This window comes from Lepidothrix coronata, unplaced genomic scaffold (assembly GCF_001604755.1).
Source record: "Lepidothrix coronata isolate B3197 unplaced genomic scaffold, Lepidothrix_coronata-1.0 Scaffold68, whole genome shotgun sequence".
NCBI lineage: Eukaryota > Metazoa > Chordata > Aves > Passeriformes > Pipridae > Lepidothrix > Lepidothrix coronata.
The window spans coordinates 66,114-85,088 of record NW_016690248.1 but is presented as its reverse complement, the minus strand read 5'-3'; the positions used below and the strand labels follow the sequence as shown (position 1 = coordinate 85,088).

At 38.2% G+C, this 18,975-nt stretch overlaps 1 long non-coding RNA gene across 1 annotated transcript; it reads left to right on the top strand.

Annotated features, from left to right (window-relative positions):
* Positions 1-686: 686 nt before the first annotated feature.
* LOC108499059 lies at positions 687-18,034 on the top strand. The gene is made up of 4 exons (XR_001875399.1): positions 687-973; positions 2,917-3,004; positions 17,254-17,311; positions 17,469-18,034. It is a non-coding gene; the product is annotated as an uncharacterized LOC108499059 (long non-coding RNA).
* The last annotated feature ends 941 nt before the right edge of the window (positions 18,035-18,975 follow it).

Sequence of the window (18,975 nt, the reverse complement as noted above, 5' to 3'; positions counted from 1 at the left end):
ATAGGCTGTAAAGTTCTATTCCTCACAAAGGCAAGATATATTATTGCTGTAACGCCATTATTCCGCTCCATCACTTTTAAACCTTGTTCCCATTATCTGCAAGTTAAATATAACCCTATGTAAAAACAGGAAGGACAGCGCTAAGTTGTCCAGCTTAACAGCACACACTTAAAACATAATAGAGCACTTGTTACTGTATTTTATGGAACGGAAACTCCAAATGTAAAGATGTATTAAGGAAATATCTCAAAGTTATTAGGGAAGGATATTTACAATTACAGATTGCTTTATATTATGCTTTTATGAACATCTCAGGAAATGAAATAGCCCTCAGCTGTAGAGAGTGAAGAGGGAGGTAATTTTCCTTAATATGGGTGATAAAATTAATCTGATTGAAATCGCTAGCGATTATTTCGCAGAATACTGAGTGGCAGTACAATCACTTACACTCTTTTATATTTTTTTAGTCAAAGCTCATGTAGATGAAAGCTAATTACAAAGTAGTGATGTGAAGCGCTAAGGAAATAGTTTGTATAGCATAGAACAGGCACAGCTAATTGGGGTTTGTGATTACACAGATTGTTGTTAGGGAGAATTAACTACCAGCAGTCTCTCCTGCAAAGCTTCTCATCAAGGGAAAGTAAAAATAGACACTGGATCTGTTATTTATCTAATTATGCTATGAATATTTTCACAAGCATGTTACACACTCTCAAATGGTTTGTTGTTCAAAAACTTTCAGTCTCATGTTGCTTCTGATCAAAGTATCAATATGAAGTTTCTGACATTTGAGTTTTTTCACTTTATATTGCAAACCGAGTCCTCCCATGAAATTATGCCTGAATGGAACTGAATAGTATGAATTTAGGCATTTATACCTAATGCTGTGGCAACTGGAATGCATCGAAATGATTATTAGAAAGGTGACTGGACAGAGAAGATTGCTTGAGTGACCAAAGTGAGAAAAACCAAGGTAGGCTTGAGATGGCACTTGGAAATATTTTCTTAGCTATTGTAATTTGAATCATTGTACAAACCTATCAACAACTACAACATTGCAAATATGCAAAAAAGGCAGGCCTTTGTTTTATGCTGCTCTATACAGAATGGGAAGGGGTGAAGGGAGGAGATATTCCATGAGGAGACCCTTATGCCATATGGAGCTTCACTGAAATCACTATGATTCTGTGTGGTGCAGTGTGTAATCAGGCTGATAATAGATGCTCATTGAATTTGTTACATGTTTTGCTTTGCTTTGTTATTGTCTTTCACTTACTGACCTGGAGGAGCTTGCTGAGATTGAAAACTCTCATGTGATGAAGTTTCAGAGAAATACTTAAGAGCCAATACAGAAAGCCACTTAGAATTCTGATTTTTGGTGGATTACTGAATTAATGGCTCTTAATTAACAACAGATTCAGCAAACGTTGGTCATGAAGAGAATATCTGTGCGTATTTTGGAGGAAGGCTCCTGAGGATCTTAGTGGTGTGTTGTAAAGCTGTGTATTAGTAGTCCCAGCATAAATGCATGTCAGCCTCCACAGTTCTTGGGAATGGGGAAAGCAATAATAAAATGCTTAGGCAGTAGCACTGAAGGAATTAGCAAGCATTAATATCACCTCTGAAAGGAGCAGCACACCTTCCTGTGAGCATCACTTCCTGAGATTACTGCTTCTTGAAGGAAGCCTCAGATACTCCCATCTCCATGCATATAACATCGTCCTGTAATATCCCTCAAAGAACTGCTTGAATGACACCCAGCTGCATTCTGCACAGGAGCTGATGCTCAGTATTTGTAAGACATCTTAGAAGACTGCATCAGAGAAGTATTTTCCATCTGCACAATCTTAATTTTCTGCATTCTGTAGAATATACAGTCTTTCAGACTCAGTTTAGAAGCCTGAAGTTGAATGGGTAATTCACAGCAGTTTAATAATTCATACACTAAATAAAAGAAAAACATGTTAGAAGCAGCTTTCTGACTTTGGGTGGTCAATTTAAGACACTTGGGTTTGGATTTGCTTTGTGAAAATTCTAAATTCCCACAATCTCCTCTCCGAGTTAAAACTGAAATGCCCTGAGTCAGAGGACCATTTTAGCATAAGTTCATATGGTTTTATTTTGCTCTCCTTTTTTCTCTAATTTTTTTTCTGAAAAATCATCAGGCAACAGCTTGCTAAACTGTGAGTTGTCCTGTAATCCAGGAGTTTCCAAACTTATTTGAACTAACAGCTCTGAAGACTTCCATCAGTGTCCAAAAATTAATCCTGCCATGGAAATGACCCTGTACCCAGAGGTACTTCTGGCTGGCTGGATGTCGTGGTGGGAGCCTATATCTTACTGTAGGCTCCAGGGATAGGCTATAATCAAGGTTCCTGGGTGTTTAAGACCAGGTGACTTTGGGCTGTCCAAGCACGAGCCTCACTGACAAGTGTAACCCTCCCCACAGTCTTACTGACTATGCTTCTGTGGAGCACAGTGGGAAAATCTCAGGGCAGGTGATTTATACTACCTTCGTGCAAATAAACCAAAAAAATTTGAAATGCAGCTTACTAACCATCAATATAAAAGACAATATTTCATTTTCATAGAAAACAATAGATGTACCAAAATCATTATGAAGAGAAAGTTATAGGCTTTTATACCTATATAACAACCTGAAGGCTGTTATACCTTTAAGTAAAAAAGTTGGCAAGCAACTGTATCTACTGAACTAGACTAAAATTCTTCCAGAGAAGTATTTTGCCCTGGATAGTCAATTTAAGACAAGCTGGGTCTGATTTTCCAACATACTGAATTCCTGCAGCTTTCACTGACTTCACACTGAGATGCCCAAAATCAAAGCAATAAATACAGAAATAAATGCCTGTAGTAATGCTGGTTCCCAAGCCCTCACATTCCTCTACCCCTTTTCAGGAGCAGAACCACTGTCCCAGTGGAGAACCCTAAGGAGGAAGACTGGATACCCATATTTTGTAGCTGGCACCCTCCCCTTAAGTCTGGGGTATGGCTTCCTGTTGTGTTCCCTGCCTGGGTCTTGGGTGGAGGGAAGAAGTGTAAGATGTGTGTCACAGCCTAAGTGGACCACATCCACATATAGTACTGTTGGGGACTTCAGCATACAGCTCCCATGCTTAAAACCCCCCAATTTGCATAGACACTGGAAAAACACAGCTTGCCCTCTCCTGCTTCAGTAGACCTGTAGTTCTGCCTCAATCCTCTGAAATGTTGTGCCCCTCTGATGGGAGTATGTAGTGAGTTTTAATTAAAGACACCTTCTCATGGAAAATGACTGCAAACATCAGACAGGTGAAGTGGAGCCTCAAGTGAGTCACCCAGTGCTAGGGGGGAAACTCAGCAGAGTCTTACCTCTGGTCACTTTTTTCTGTTCCTGTGGTGCAGCCAACACTCTGCTGAGCTACAGGTATTATTTCCCAGACATGCTATATGCCTGCAGTGTAAGGAGATGTCAATTTACATTCTTCTGCAGTGGGGATAGGAGTAGGAAGAGGAGAAGGTATATAGACAAGGAAACCTTATCCACAAGTTGGTTTAATTTACATTTGGAAAAGTATCAAGAACAGAGTTATAGCAGACAAAACTGCTCATGGTAGGCATAATATAAGAGGCTCTCATTTTTCATGTCAGTACACAGAGGATATGCTGGATCAGATAAGCTGACCACCTTCTTAAGTAAAGTGTTTATTAAATTGGCTATCTTCAGATGAGCATGCTGGAAGCTCTGCAGTAGGTTGTTACAGAGACTGCTTGTCCACAGGGGAAATTTCCTCCTAATCCACAAACTCTTTTATGCCCTGAAACATATGAATATACATCCTTTCCTTAAGGTTTTGGAATATTTTTTTGTGTGTTTGTGTTTCTGCTCTTTACTACAATAATGGTGGATACTTTGGTTATTGCCCAGGGAAGTTCAGGATGTGCAGTTATAACAATATCGTGTCACACACTTGTACATAAATATACATTTTGTACATTTTATCCAGAAAATGTACTCAGGTATAATGAAAAATTATATATTTTTTCATACTGTTATTAATGATCTGACACTAGCAACACACTGTATTCAATGCATATTAGCAGTTTTACTGCCATTATGTATAAGCAGAAGACAAAAATTATATTATACATGTGTATGCAAATGATGGAGGATCTGAACCTGTGCTAAGTAATTTTCCTGTGCTACTCTACTTTGTCCACTCAAGTGACAACCACTGAAAATTAAATGGTTTTCGATAAAAATTCTGTAACCTGAAATGAATGTCTACAGAATAATTAGAATATCTTGCACATAAAAAGTAATCATGTGTCCTCCACTCATGAAGAATCCTTCATAGTTGATTGACATTCATGGATCTTTAAAGCCCATGAGATGTAACACTCAGGTGAGAGGTGTCACCATGTCACACTGCTTAGGGACATATCTTTCCTCAAGCACAAAGTTCGTTTTGATTCTCTGTGCAAACTGTGCTGTGCCATTTTTTGTACTCCTGTAGTTCATGGCACCAACACCACCATGACTTCTGCTTTGCTGTTCTGGCAGTCCACCCTCCCTAGCATACCTTGTCTGGGACAAAGTGGGCCTTCCTTTATTTGCCCACCTATATTAAAAGTTCTGTCATCACTAAGGGTCTTGGTGTTCATTTGGTGGAGACAGATTCTGTTCCAACCAACTCAAGTCTCAAACATTTCAAGACCTACTTAAAGATACAATTTACAAGAGGGCTTTTGAGAAAGCATAGGCCTTGTACTTGGCAGAAGACTGAGAATTCCTATTCCAAAAGCCACATGTACATAAAAACACTACACTGAGCCTGTATCAGGGTATCCTAATTCTCCGTAACACTTATACCTTGGGCTCCCATCCCAGTCGTAGGCACTTTCAGCTCAGAGTAAGAGCCAGAAAAATCTAAGTCTTCCCTCAGTCTGCATTGCAGAAATCCCCCAAATGAAACAACCAAAAACCCAAAAAACCAAAGACAACTTTGACTTTACATTCTTAAAGAAACTCTTTGCTATCAATCAATGGGCCAGAACTCAAAAAATCTAATGAACTGCAATGTTGATATTAATTGACATTATTCCTGTGTGTTACATAGGCATCTAATTAGGAGAGTGTATGCGATATGGTAAAGACATTCCCAGAGGCTTACAATCCACAAAGAATACATGTGAAGGATAAAGGAAAGAAAAAAAAATTATTATCTCGTCTCATTGCTTTTAAGATGACAAACCAAGGCAGAGGACTGAAATACTTGTATTTGAGCCATTGACTTGGGGAGTCAGTTTCCACACCCAGTGACGCACACAAAGCTCAACATGTGGTACAAAACCTAAGGAGGATCACTGCTTTGATTTTTTTTCTTGTGCACTTCAGGATCAACATTTCTCACTGTTCAATACAGATAGCTGGGGTATGACTTTTTTGTCCTATGTGAAGTTCTTAGTATTTTGGCTTTGCATGAAGGTAAAACTGTGAGACCAGCTGTAATTTTTTCCAAAGTGTAGTTACAGCTCTTTTTTCCACTGAACTATAATCCACTTTTGCTCTGTTTTAATTTCCATGCTGGCTGACCTGTCCCTATATTGGCCTCTCATCTGTCTAAGGTGGCTCAGGGGAACCTTCCTGCACCAAAAGCCACCCATTCCCAGGCTGGGGGTAAGACGATGAATTGTTTTCTTCCGTCCTGGATGCTTGTCTCAGTTTTGCTTTAGCTACTTTACAGGTAGTAACTGAGCTATTTATGAACATTATAGAAATTGATGCATACACTTGGAGGATGGCAGGCTGTATCTTAATGTAGACCTTTTTATGATGCAGAATACTGACTCTATGAACACATGAACCTCCAATTTATTTACACCTTTAATTTATTTATAAAAAAATTCCTTATGCATATACTTTACAGCAGTACTGCTTTTAGTTCACACATATAAATTATCTACTAACTAGCATGCACCACAAGCTCTGTGGAATTTGTGTTAGTGGTGAGAAATATTACAAATTGCATCCCCTGAAGGTTTGGGTCCACAATGGGCTCAGTCATGAGGTTTTGCCATGATGCTTCAAATAATATTCAGTAATATTATTACAATAATATTCAGTAAAAAGGATGGAAAAGGGAAAAAGCTGTCAATGTCTTGTGGGAGTTTCTCTTCAAATCTTTGCCTGTGGTGCATTTTGCTTGAACATTGCTGTAGTAAGTTTTATCTACATGTTTATCTAGCTGTCTACACCAGAGGATATATTGACCAGGATATTACTCCCAGCCTACATCTAGCTTTGTCCTGGCTCTTAAATCTTCATTGTTACCTAATCCCTTGACAAGCTCTACAGTGTTCAGCTCCTGAGCACTGCAATACTTCAGTACACAAGAGATTTGCATACAGCTAAATCACCCCATGGAAAATTCCCTTGGTACCCGTTTTCTACTTAAACTGGTGATTAAGTACCTCTATCTACTACAATTTGAAAAGCATCAGCATGTTCCTAAATGCATATTTTGGCTGATTGAAGAAGTAATTTAGCTTACATGGGAAATACCAAAAAAATACCAAAAATCTTATTGCTGTGTTTTCCATGCTGCTTTGGTTTTTGCCTTTTTTTTTTTTTTTTGTTTGCTTGTTTGTTTTGTTTTTTGTTTTGTTTTTCTTTGTTTTGTTTTGTTTTGTTTTGTTTTTGCTTGTTTGGTTATTTTTCCCTTCCAGAATAAAAGGGAGGTAAGTCATATATTTCAATGATAACAAGATTAATAAAAAAGGATAGATGGCAGAGGGATGCCCCTTCTTTGGGGAAAAATTAAAAATTATCACACCACAATTAGCAAGTGAATGAAGCAAATATAAGCATTTCTATTAAAAGTTTAACAATTTCTCTTTTTTTTTTTTTCCTGTTATCTGTTTCTGGTTTTCTTGTCAATAGCCTGTGCAATCAGTAGAAAATCTGTATCTTGTTAAAAATATCTTCAGAGAAAAATTTTCCAGCAGACCAAGAGTAGATATATGCATATATACAGAGATATGGTATTAGAAATCCACTTGTTTAAAATTATAAGCTTCATAGTTAGAAAATGTTGATCTTTCTGAATGCTAAAATTAAGACTGCACATGTATTCTTAATTTAATTATCTTGTGTATTTGCCTAACAGGACAGTCTTGCACTGACTTTCACTCTTTGGTCTTTGTACCCATTCACTGGAGCAAAGCAGCAGTAACTGTGGTAGATCCAGACAGATGAGCATTTTCTTCGCCTTGAGGGAAGCACAGACACTGTTCAAAGCTGCTCCTATTCCATTTCCCTGTCTGCTTGATAGCATGGAAGTGTGGCTGCACAAATGGGCACCATCAGGGTTCTGCTTCTGCTGATGGCAGCGGGCAGGTCAACCAGTGTGAGAATGGCTTTCTGTGGTGGAGGTATTCATACCTGGTTCTGGACAGGACCATCGAAAAATATTTCCATCGTATCACAATGCCCCTGATCAGTTTTTAAGTATGATACAAAATAAAACCACACTTTTTTTTTTCTTATTTTACTGAATAGCATTACACCTCAGATACAGACTTTCCTGAAAACTCAGCCAACTGGCCCAAGGATAATGACCACCTTAATGTGGTTAGCATGCTTTTAGTACCTAAGGTAGTAGCAGGTATGGCTCTAGGATCGAAGTCTGTACTAAGTAATAACGTGATCAGAGGCTGTTTTCTGAGACCAAGTAGATGACACAGTCATGTCTACATGTGCCATTTCTGTTCTCCCTGCCTTTCCCCTACTGTCACCTGGAGACTGTCCTTGCTCCAACCTGTTCCCTGAACAGTGCCTGGCAGACTAGTGGGCATGTGCCTCAAAATGTGCCGAGGAGCATATTAGCAATTAAGCAGTGTGGATGATCGTAGGTCTGGTCCCAACCTGCTTTGTAGCAGAGAGGCAGCTGCTGTGAACCATGTGGAGTAATGGCTTACAGCTGGCTTGTTGCTTTCCAACACAAAGCTATGACCTGTCTACCATATATTTTGTACATTTCGTGCATTTCCATGGCTCAGTAGGAAAAAACCTCCCAGGATTATGGCAGCAAATGAAAGCAAGGAATGAAGACTGTCTTCAATCTTACCCATAACCCTAGTCTCTACCCCAGAATTTGAATTTGTCCCATGTGTTGGCCTACTTTAGGTACAGACCATTTCTAGCTAAGCGAAGTGGGACCAAATTGACTTCTATTACCTTTTAGGAACCAGATGATCCAATATACTAACCTGGTCAGCAGAATATTTGTAATATGAAACACACAGAGAAAAAGGCGATATCTGTGTTATTTGGATTTCAAAACAATTGCAGATATTTAAGCAATAACTCAGACTCCACTCAGAAGGCAGAGAAGCAGTCAGTTTAGACATTGACTAGCTAGCACATTCTGGGCTGCTGATTTTTTGTGTGTGGATATCCATAAAATATTTTCCACTTTTCCCCATGTTTTGTGCAGCTGTGCTGCCTTTTTTATCTGCATACCACCCACTTCCCTCTAATGATTTTTGGACCTGTTGAATTCAACAAGGTTTTTTAACCAAACAAATTCAAAAGAAGATGATGTCTCAAAGTCATTGAAATACTTAATATTTTTATAAATATTGGTAGCTGAATAAAAGAGCATCTTTAACCCCCTGTAAGACAGGTAGAGTTCCGTTCATACATCCCATTTGGCAGCAGCAGCTTGCAGCTGATCAGCAATGATATACTGTCTAACAGCTTTGTTATGTCTTGTCTGGTGTTGGAAAGACTGTGAGGGAAAACTGGGTTATTCAAGACAGAGCTTTAAAGGGGCAAAACACACAAATCCATAGGAAAACTCATTTCTGACTGGTCTTAGTCGGCATCTAGTCTAAGCTCTAGAGATGTCTCTCAGGGGACAATCATGTTATGTAGAGACATACCAGTTTCTGGTACATTACTTAATTTCACTATGTCAATTAAGCGGCCTAAGTGGCTTTATCCTAGAATATGTATTTTAGTAGTTTTTCAGGAAACACATATCCTTCATCCCACCAGCTTTGAAGAACTGCTTTGTTGTGCACACTTGCTGGGCATGCCTCCAATGCATTTTAGTGTCATGTTAGCTTCCACTATGATGAAAAGTCCTGTATACAATTGTAAAATTCATTTTTAGACACAGAGTGCATATTGAAGCTATAAAAAAAAGTATACTCTGAATACAAAACCCTGATCAGTCTGGATATAAATTATTTTCACAGGCTATTCCTGGCACATATGAAAGAGCAAACATTGCTCTTAAAGAATGCAAAACTTATGCAATGTTTAAGGATCTTTTTAATTTTACCGAAATCAATTGTATGCCTGTACATTGTTTAACCATGGTATACTTCAACTTAGTGGGAAAAAAATACCTGCTGCAAGTTCCCAGTCTCCAACTTGCTTACAGAAAATCAATTTATCCAGAAAAAGATTATGTCCTGCTTCTCCAAAAAGGCTATTTTCATGCCAGATTTCCATGTCAAATCTGAAACATTTAAGGTATAGGATTATTTTGAAGACTGAAAAAATGTTTTATATGAGGGAAAACTGGATTTCCTCATGTTCAAAGATGGCACAAAACACATATTCTAGAAAGATGTTTAAAATGCCAAACTATGCCTACCTAACTCAATTAAACCCCCCCAGAAAGGGAGGCTGCTGTCATTTTCTGATTGACATGGATTAATCTGAATTTCCTCAGGTGTGTTAGTCCAGGAGCAGCTGAGGGTTACCCCAGTGACTGAAGATGCAGTTGTTTCTTACCTCGCTCATGTGTTCGCATATGTCAGTGGGAGACAGTGTAGGCGCTACTTCTGACAGCTTTAAACCAGCGTTTCTCCTAGAGTAATTAGCTAATGCATTATTGTGAATTAAAACCAGCTCATTCTAACACTGAAGGATGTAGATGGGAAAATAGCATAAACACTGTTTTGACCTCAGCAATGGAAAATTTCAGCCCACACAGAAACATTTTAATATGCTCCAGTGGGGTTGGCTAGAAAGCAACAATTCAGTCTCATGAAAAACCATATCTGAATATTTAGTTGATTTTTCATTAGGACAAAGCCCATCTTGGACAAGTCAGAGGAGAGCAGCTCTGAGCTAGGGAGATTGCAGAGCAGCAGGTCCAATTAGAGAGAACTTACCTTCCTCTCTGCAGGGTGTTTGGCTGCTTCAGATCTCGTGCTTGTGGGGACTAAACCAATGCTGCATTCTGGACATGGGACTGTTCTCATGACAGCTCTGTTGTTTCTGTAAACGAAAACTGGAATTTGAGTAATATTTAATCCCTAAATGTCTCTCAGTGTGATCAGTACAGGCCAGGATCCAAAATAGTCATAGTAGCACAGGCACACAAAAGAAAACTCCCCAGTTGATGATGGGTAACATTTTGCCTCTACGAAACCTATGTAAAATACAAGCTCCAGGCTTGCTTTTTGGAGGTGCAGTAGACCTATCACATGTAAGTTCATAGCTCTGAGGCAGGCCTGTGATGCTTGATCCTCATCCATTGTAAAGTGCTGTTTGCTGCCACTGATGATTTGTGGTCAGGTAGAACACATGTTCAAATAACATTCTGTGCTTCTGCTAAAGCACTTATTTATATAATTTCTGGCTTAGCCTTCATTCCTCTTTTATATGTTCGAGGCTATTCTCTAACTTGCAGCCAAGTCCCAGACTGAGAACGTCATCCATGCACATATTAAGAAATGGTGTGTCTGTCAGGTATTTATAATCCTGCTCTGAATGGAGTATTTAGGGTTTTGTCTTGGCTCTACATTCTTATTACTTATTTTACAACCTGTTATTGTGTCATATCAATTGTGATCAAAGACTATCCGTCTGATAATATGGTATTAATAGCTATGCATTAATGATAATAAACCAATAGCTGAAATCATAGTTTTTATCTGCAAATATTCATGCATCAGCAAGCTAGAATCTCATTTAATAATTAATATGTGAACGTTTCAAGCAAATGTAAATAATCATACAAGCACTCAATTGCAAAACATGAGTACTCTGTCATGCATGGAGAATTTAGATACACTGCGTTTTATTCACAGACTTAATATTTTAAATAACCAGAGTTCTGAGTATGTATGCCCACTCATTTTAACAAATAAGTTGATGAGGATTTCCTCATATACTCTGTGCTGCTTAGTATCCAGAAAAAAACAGGAACAACAGATGCCAGCTGCTGAATGTTAGTACTGTTCACACTGTTGAAGGCAGAGGCTTCATACCAAGAAAATGATCAAGGACAACACTTCTATAAAAATGAAATTTTTCATATTTTGCTATTCAAATGAGAGGAAAACAGGGCATAATGAATAAAAAATGCATACCACAGAATTGATTTTTATTATCAGGCAATCTAACCCAGAGTGCATTTCATTATAAGTCACAGGCCAAGACATCGCTTCAGAAATAAGTAACATTTTTTGTCTCTGGAATGAAGTATCATGGCTTACCTTGTTACACTGCAACTTGGGAGCTACAGTTTCATGAAATTTGTGAGTCAGATTGAGCTGGCTTCCTCAGGGTTATGGTTACGGCTTTATTACCCTCCGGGAAATTAGCCCTATTAGGTTAATAGACTTAATAGACTTTTTTGGTTTACTCTTCAGGATGGAGATCTGATGTTTACAAGAAAACAATAATTTCCATCTTAAATAAATTTCACAAGTAGGCATGCAAATGAGACCATAATAGTTTGGAAATATGTCCTATGTCACAACATTAAGCATTTGGATAAAATAAAAGGTGTTCTGCATGGAGAACATGTGTTTCTTTCCTGCATTGTTTGTTCAGAATTCACATTAAAAAACAGACTTCTTGGCACTCTAAAGTAGAACATGAACATATCCTTAGTCCATCAATAAATAAAAGAAATGAAACCCATGTGAGACGAATTGATTAAAAAATTAGAACTTATAGAAAAGCTCAAGTGCACATACTGAGGCATTGTACCATTGCCTTCTGGAAACTTGAAATCAGTCATTATGGTGAACTGCACTAAGAAACTAGTTAATGAAATTATCATGCAGCTTAGCTGTACTAAAGAAAAAAAACTCTAGCTAAAGAGTACTTGCTCATAACATATGTACTGAAATATTGTTGTATGTTATTGCAAATTGCACAACTGAGAAAATAAAGGGTTAAAAAGACCCAGCAGTTCCTCAGTTGAAAAAAAAATAGATCTTCTTTTCTGTTTTCCTCAGTGGGGATGTTTGTGTTTAGGATTGCATGCAATGAGTATGCATAATATTTAGCTTTATTCTTGTCATTGTTTACAGTGTATGCTGCCTCTGTGTTGGCAAACCATATTTCCCATTTGGGACAAAGCACAATGGATAGCACAGAAAGAAGGGAGTCAGTCTGGGTTTATCATTACATTTGGATTGGGAAATCCCATGACCCAGTGCCTTTTTTTTTTTTTTGGTAACCTTTTTGAGTCTTCTACCAGGCAGCAGATTAAATTAAGCAAGGTAGAGAATTTAAAGGAAATCCTCTGTTCCTTTTGCTCAAGTTGCTGGCTGGGTCTAGGGCATTTTATGGGGATTGAAAGGGAACTTCCTTTGGAAGCTTTCCATCTACTTGTGTATCTGCATGTGTACAGATGGTGGGAGTTCTGGAGCTCTCCAAATATTTGCTGATTCAAACACACTTAGGCAGCTCTGCTGTGACTCAGTTCTCCCTAGGCTACAGCTAGACAGAACAAGGTTTCTCTTATACTGCCCCAAATACCTATGATTCAGTAGGATACAAAATACATCCCCAGGTGAGCCTGGTAATTCAGGTAGGAGTAGAGGTGCTTTGGCAGAGTGAAGACTTCTAAGTAACCTCTTAGACTGCTGCAATCTCACTTCAAAGCCCTGCAGGTTGGGGTGTACCATCACAGGGGAAATACCACACTAATCCATCCATTGTGCCACCTGCTTCAGAACACTGAGGAGCTTTCAAACCACTGAGTCAATCTGTGCCCCAGAAAACCTTTATAATCTAACCAGACAAAATCAACAGAGATGGGTGTGACCAAGGAAACAATATATGCCAAAGTCACATCCCTGGCCTATGCAAAGGCAGAGAGACCTTACAGAGTGGTCAAGACAATCCTGCCTGCTCAGTCACACTGTGCAAACAGTGGCCATGTTTCCAGCACAGTCTATCAGAGGTATATATAGTGCATTTACACTATTTAAGTAATAATATTGTGCCTTGCACTCAAAAAAACAGCTAAGGTATTTGCAGCAAGGTATTTCTAAGATGGATATCTAAAAAATTAGATTGAAATTCTCTTAGTTTTGATTTCAAAAATGCAGCTTTTTAGAAGCTTTCAGAAGCGGCACTTAGGCAGTCACTGCCTAAGAAAGACATGTAGTCTGAAGAAATACACCTTTCTTCCAATGGAATTATGCTATATGATACAAGTGTTCCTTGCGGCTCGCTTACGCACTTACACTCTCACAGTTTCCACAAGTTTGGTCTGCAACCAAAAGCAAAGAATTAATTCACAATTTGATTCGCATTAAACAATGACATGATTTAAATAGATAAGGTTTACTTGTTAAGGAATCCTCCAGATCCTCTACTGGAAGGGAAGATGACCTTGTAAAAGCACGTAGATACATTATACAAAAGGCCTGAATTTATCTCCTTTTTCCTCACAGAATTCAGTGGAAAAATGCAAACTGCTGTAATGAGAGTTATAAACTACCATTGCTCAAATCTGACTTTAAAATTTGGTTTATTTAGAACATAGAAATACACATGAAATTTAATCAGCATCTCAAGTCACATTATGTACTCTCTGCTTGACAGGAACTGAGCACATAAATTAGCTGAACTGGGAGCTAGTCCCAGATCCATCCCTACTTGACTACAGCACCTCTTGCTAGGAACTTCCAGCAGGGGAAGCTCTTAGCACATCAGTATCTTCACACTTCAGACGAGAGCAAAGTTTAGTGGAGACCGAGCTGGGGAGGGGTGGGGGAGAAAAGTGAGTGAGGGGGAGGAGGGGGGGTTGAAGGAAGGGAAGAAAATAATCAACAGTGCCATAAATAGTTGGATTAGAAAATTAGAGAAAAAAATATTATTTTGGTCGGATGCTCTTGTTGCACCTTAGAAGTTTAAATCACATATAGACAGGGTGTGTAAGAGCGGGTGGCAGAGTATTTATGTATGAAACTTTGTGGCTTACAATACTCCTTCTGTGAGGGAACGGCGTCCAGTTTGGGACTGACAGGCAGCCTTCAAGCTTTGTGCCAGCACACTAATCCCTTGTCTGTGGGTTACTGAAAAAATACTTGCATTTTTGTTCCCAGTTCACCTTGGTGAAAAAAACCAATTCCACATATGATAAATCCAGTGTCTACAGAAAGGCAGTCACCTAATTGCACAGCGAAGCAGAAGAAAGCCTTGCAAATGGTATACAATTTTCAAAGTGTTCCAAGCCTTAGGCAAAAGCCTTTCAACTATGTCTAAAACTGAATGATAAAATATGTTGTACAAATTATCTGTGAACAGGAAACATGTGGTAGTGGCAGGGGACTGAAATGTAACACTTGTAAAGAAATGGGAACTGCCAGTCATTTATACCCTTTTACTTTTCCTTCAGTCACAAGTTCCATCATATTTTTTTTTTCACCATCAGTTGATGTTCAAGTTTATAATAAGACATTTATCAGATCTCACTAGGCCAATTACAGCTTTGTAGCAAAAACAACAAGAAATAATATCCCATATGAAGCTAAAGGTTTAGTTTTGTCCCTTTCTTCATACTTTTATAGAATTTCTGTTTTATCATTGTGAGGATGCGTGTGGATGGAATTTTGAAAGAGTTTCAGTACTGCAGAAATGCCTGAGATGCCAGTCATCTGCACGTTAGATTAAATTAATCAAAAGTTGAGAAAACTTTCTAAAGTCCTGTCTATAAAGCAGTATTAAAAAATGAAATAAAGAGAGAGAGAGGATGAAAAGGGAAATGTACAATTACTGTTCAGCAGGAATAAAAAAACACACACCAAAACACCTTATATTCTGAAAGCTCATTTCTGCTTCCTTGCTCTAAAAGTTCCTGAAGTAATGGTGTATCTTATACCTTCTGTTTTTTAAAAAGTAATCTTTATCACCAATACCAACTACTGTGCACTTTGGTCCTCATTGATGGCATTTTTTATAGATTACCTCTAGAAGAACACTTCGAGGGGGAGACAAAACAAAAACTTTTTACATTTTGCTTCATCTTGCACAGCAAAAGGAAACAGTATTTCCAGGTCTCAGGAAATGTTTTGGCATAAGGTAAACATGAAATTTAAATGTAGTGCTTAAAAATGCCACTTATAAGCAGCTAGAAAAACGAAGACAAAACCACAAAACAACAACAGGATTTTTATCCATGATGTTTTTTAGATAACCTGATATGTTTGTGCCTTTCTTAAAAATATTAGAAACCATAAAGACATAGGAAAGTGTGTGAAAGCCCATCAACAAAGAAAACCTCTTAACTGACTGGCTGAAAGACACCCTAACCCTCATTTAAGACTGTATTACTTCTGTGTACTGCTGTCCTAATTAGACCACATTAGGTGTCCTTGGTTTACTGCAGGGCCAGAACCATTCATGCCCATTGTGATAACATGGCTGTTGTAATTTGGTGAACTGATGAACATGCAACATTAGTGTCTGTCAAATTGATTTCCTGCTGATATTTCCTGTAATGTATATGGCACAGGGAAGTACTTGAGAAAATAATTAAAATTTTGTTCATATTTGAGATAAAAAGTCTTTCTTTCAAGTTCTGCTAAAAGAATCATTCAGAGGTAAAAGAATTAAAGGTCTTGCAGCATTCTGAGAAACTAATGAAGAGGTTGTGCGATTTGGAGGTTAGCTCATTGGGCTGGGAATCATTAACATAACTAGGCAAACAATCAGGTGGAGTTTTTTGATTCGGTGATCAAACCCAAGCACTGGAAAAAATCTCAAGCAGATCTTTCAAAACAGTTTTGTAGTAGTTAAAGCCAAACCATAGAAAAAATTAAAAAAAAAATTGGTGTTTTACTTCGAGCTGTCTTTTTTTACAAATTTGGGTCAGTCTTCTTGGAAGACTAGAAATAGAAAATTTTAAATAACAAGGGTTAAAAATTTTATTCTGGACTACTTTATGAGTTTTCAAAGAAGTATTTAATTTAAAAATACTGCAATTAAATCTTTGCAGCCAACCAATTTCAGTGTTTACCCTGCTGTCCTATTTTTTTGGCCATGAATATTTACTGCTGAGAATTTGAAACTAGTTTTGCTCCCTGTAGCTGTGCCTATACTGCAAACCAGTAAAAACTCCTCAGCCTTGGTCTCAAGTCCAGGCTTGGGTCTGATAGAGAACACAGTGTCTGCTTCCTATGTCTGGATTTACTTTGCATGAAAACCAGGAAAGCATGAAATGGTGATGGTGTCTGTTTGACTTTTGGATTGAGCTAGACCCAGGCAGATCCGGGAAGCATTCCTGGCTTCCCCACTGTCCACATAAGCTTTGAAATATTGGGATTTTTGTTTAGCAGCTTTATTATTAAGATAAAAAATCCCGCTTGTTGAGTTTTGAAATAAATGTCCAGTTCTATTATGCGATAGCTACATGACTTCTGGTCACTATCTGTATATTTCTGGGCTCAATTATGCCTGTGTGTACACTGGGAACAATAATAACTTTCCTTTGAACAGAGCTTTGAAATCTTTAGAAAAAAAGGGCCATATAACTGTATTTATACTGTTCCAAATTATTTGTGCCTTTTGTCTTTCTCCTGTTAATTCCCTTTTAGCTCTAATTTTTTAAAAGAACAGAGTGAAATTTCTGCTTCTGAAAACTTTAAGTCCTAACTACCTCTTCCATTCCCTAGACCTAAGTTCCCAAATTTATGGACAAAAAAATCCATTGAAGACTAGCAGACATAAAAATTAGCTTAGGAAATGTGCAAGCAGTTGAGTGCTTAAGTCTAGAAGAATATTTAGACTTCAGTTGTGGTGCTTATCCTGTTCTGGCACTCTTCCCTCAGCATTTCATACTCTCTACTTCTTTTCTTTGTAAGGATTGAGCAGGGGTGTATTGATTTGCCGCACCAGAGACTGGAAACATCATGTAGATGTCCTCAGTCAAATTTCATTCTCAACCACTCAAACTTCCATCCAAGTAAGCCCTTTCCTTTTAATTTCAGAGTAAGTCACTCTGGCAAAGAAGCAGCATTTCCAGAAGATGCTGGGATTTGTCCTCAGGTTGGCACTTTGCTGGAATGGTAGGCATCTGAAAGCATGCTCCAAGCATGCGTTTACCAACCCACATGCACGGTGATGCTCTTCTGCTCCAGTTTTTCCGTGAACTCCTTGGCTTCCTCTTGCATTTCCAAAAACAATTGTCCATTGTTCTTTGCAGGAGCTGATGCACCTTCACCTACCCACAATGAACCCAGAGTCCAGCTTTAACTCTGCATTGAACTGTCTGGAACGGAAGTACAAATTTTCCTCCTTCTGGAATAATATTGTCCACTTCTTGAGATAGGGTATTGGATTTGTTGATTCTTGGCTCTGACCTAGTATGGATATTCTTATCCTCCTTACATCAGGATGCTATATCATTGGTGGGTCCTTTAGGGAATGGAGATAGAGAAAGCAGAACATATTTTACTTGGAATTTTTTATATCTAAATTTATCCCTCAATGCACATGAACACATGAAATAAGGGGTACCCAAGTCATGTTCTTTCTTTGCATGCCATCTTCACTTTAAAAATATCGTGTTTTAATGATCCTAACAAATAATCTCAAAGTAATTACATCTTCATGTAGCAGACTGTCTTTTCTTTCTCTTGAGGAATGCAGCTACTTTCAAGCAAAAAATCAGCTTTGTGTCATAGGGAGATAAGTAGCAGAAAAACTGCAAATACAGTGCAATTGCTAGTGATTGGTTGTTAGAGTCATTTTAGAGGCCAAAAACATCTTGCTTGGCTTCTAGTTGCCTGTAAAGAAAAGTGCAGTGCATCTCTTTCTGCCATATCTACCAACCCCATCAGGATATCTCTAGTACCATGGCTATTTTTTATTCTTTGCAGTCTTCTGTTTTGTAATACAATACTTAATAACAGTTGCCATTTGGGTTCTTTTTTTTTAAAAATTGGAACTCTCAAACTGCGGCACATAGACCAGTTCTGGTCTGAAAATCACTTTTCAGTTATTATAATGGACCAAAGGACTGTTTGATGTTGTCTCTTGACCTTTTTCCAGATGGTAAGTGTCACTAAAAACATCCAAAACCTCTAAATACTTGCCTAGTATCACAATTGCTACAGTTGCTAGTAAGATGCTATATGAGCACAAATGGGAAGTGAGCTGGTTCAAGAGTCAACCTCTGTAATAGGATGTGTCATTGCTATGATAAATTCCTGTATGGTGTGTCGTATGTCCAGTGAAGTGAAAAATATTATGAATCTATTTTCTGGGGTCTGAAGGTGTGAGGAATTTCCTTGGTACTGGTGAAGATGGACTAACTCAAGTTGCCACAGAAAAAAAGATAGCTACTTTAAGTAGCTATCAGGATTTTCTGAACAGACAGATAAATTCTGTTTCATGCAGACTCTGCTGAAGGAAAATGGAGAAAAGTATGTGTGTCACTAGAAGGGCACATCACTATAAAACAAAAACGAAGATTTTTTGTGAGGATGTGCCAGTGCTCCAACTTGTCACCTTGTCAAAGTGAAAAGGAGTCCCATGTACCCCGTAGGATCTGCGCTAGGCAGCTGTTGTATATTCCAAGCTATCCTAATAATGAACAGCCTACACTGCCATTAGGTAATCCAACGATAGAGAATTTCTCTTTTGGAAGGTGACAAATTGTTACCTGTGTGCCACATATTCCTGAAATTTTGACCCAAACTCCCTCAGCA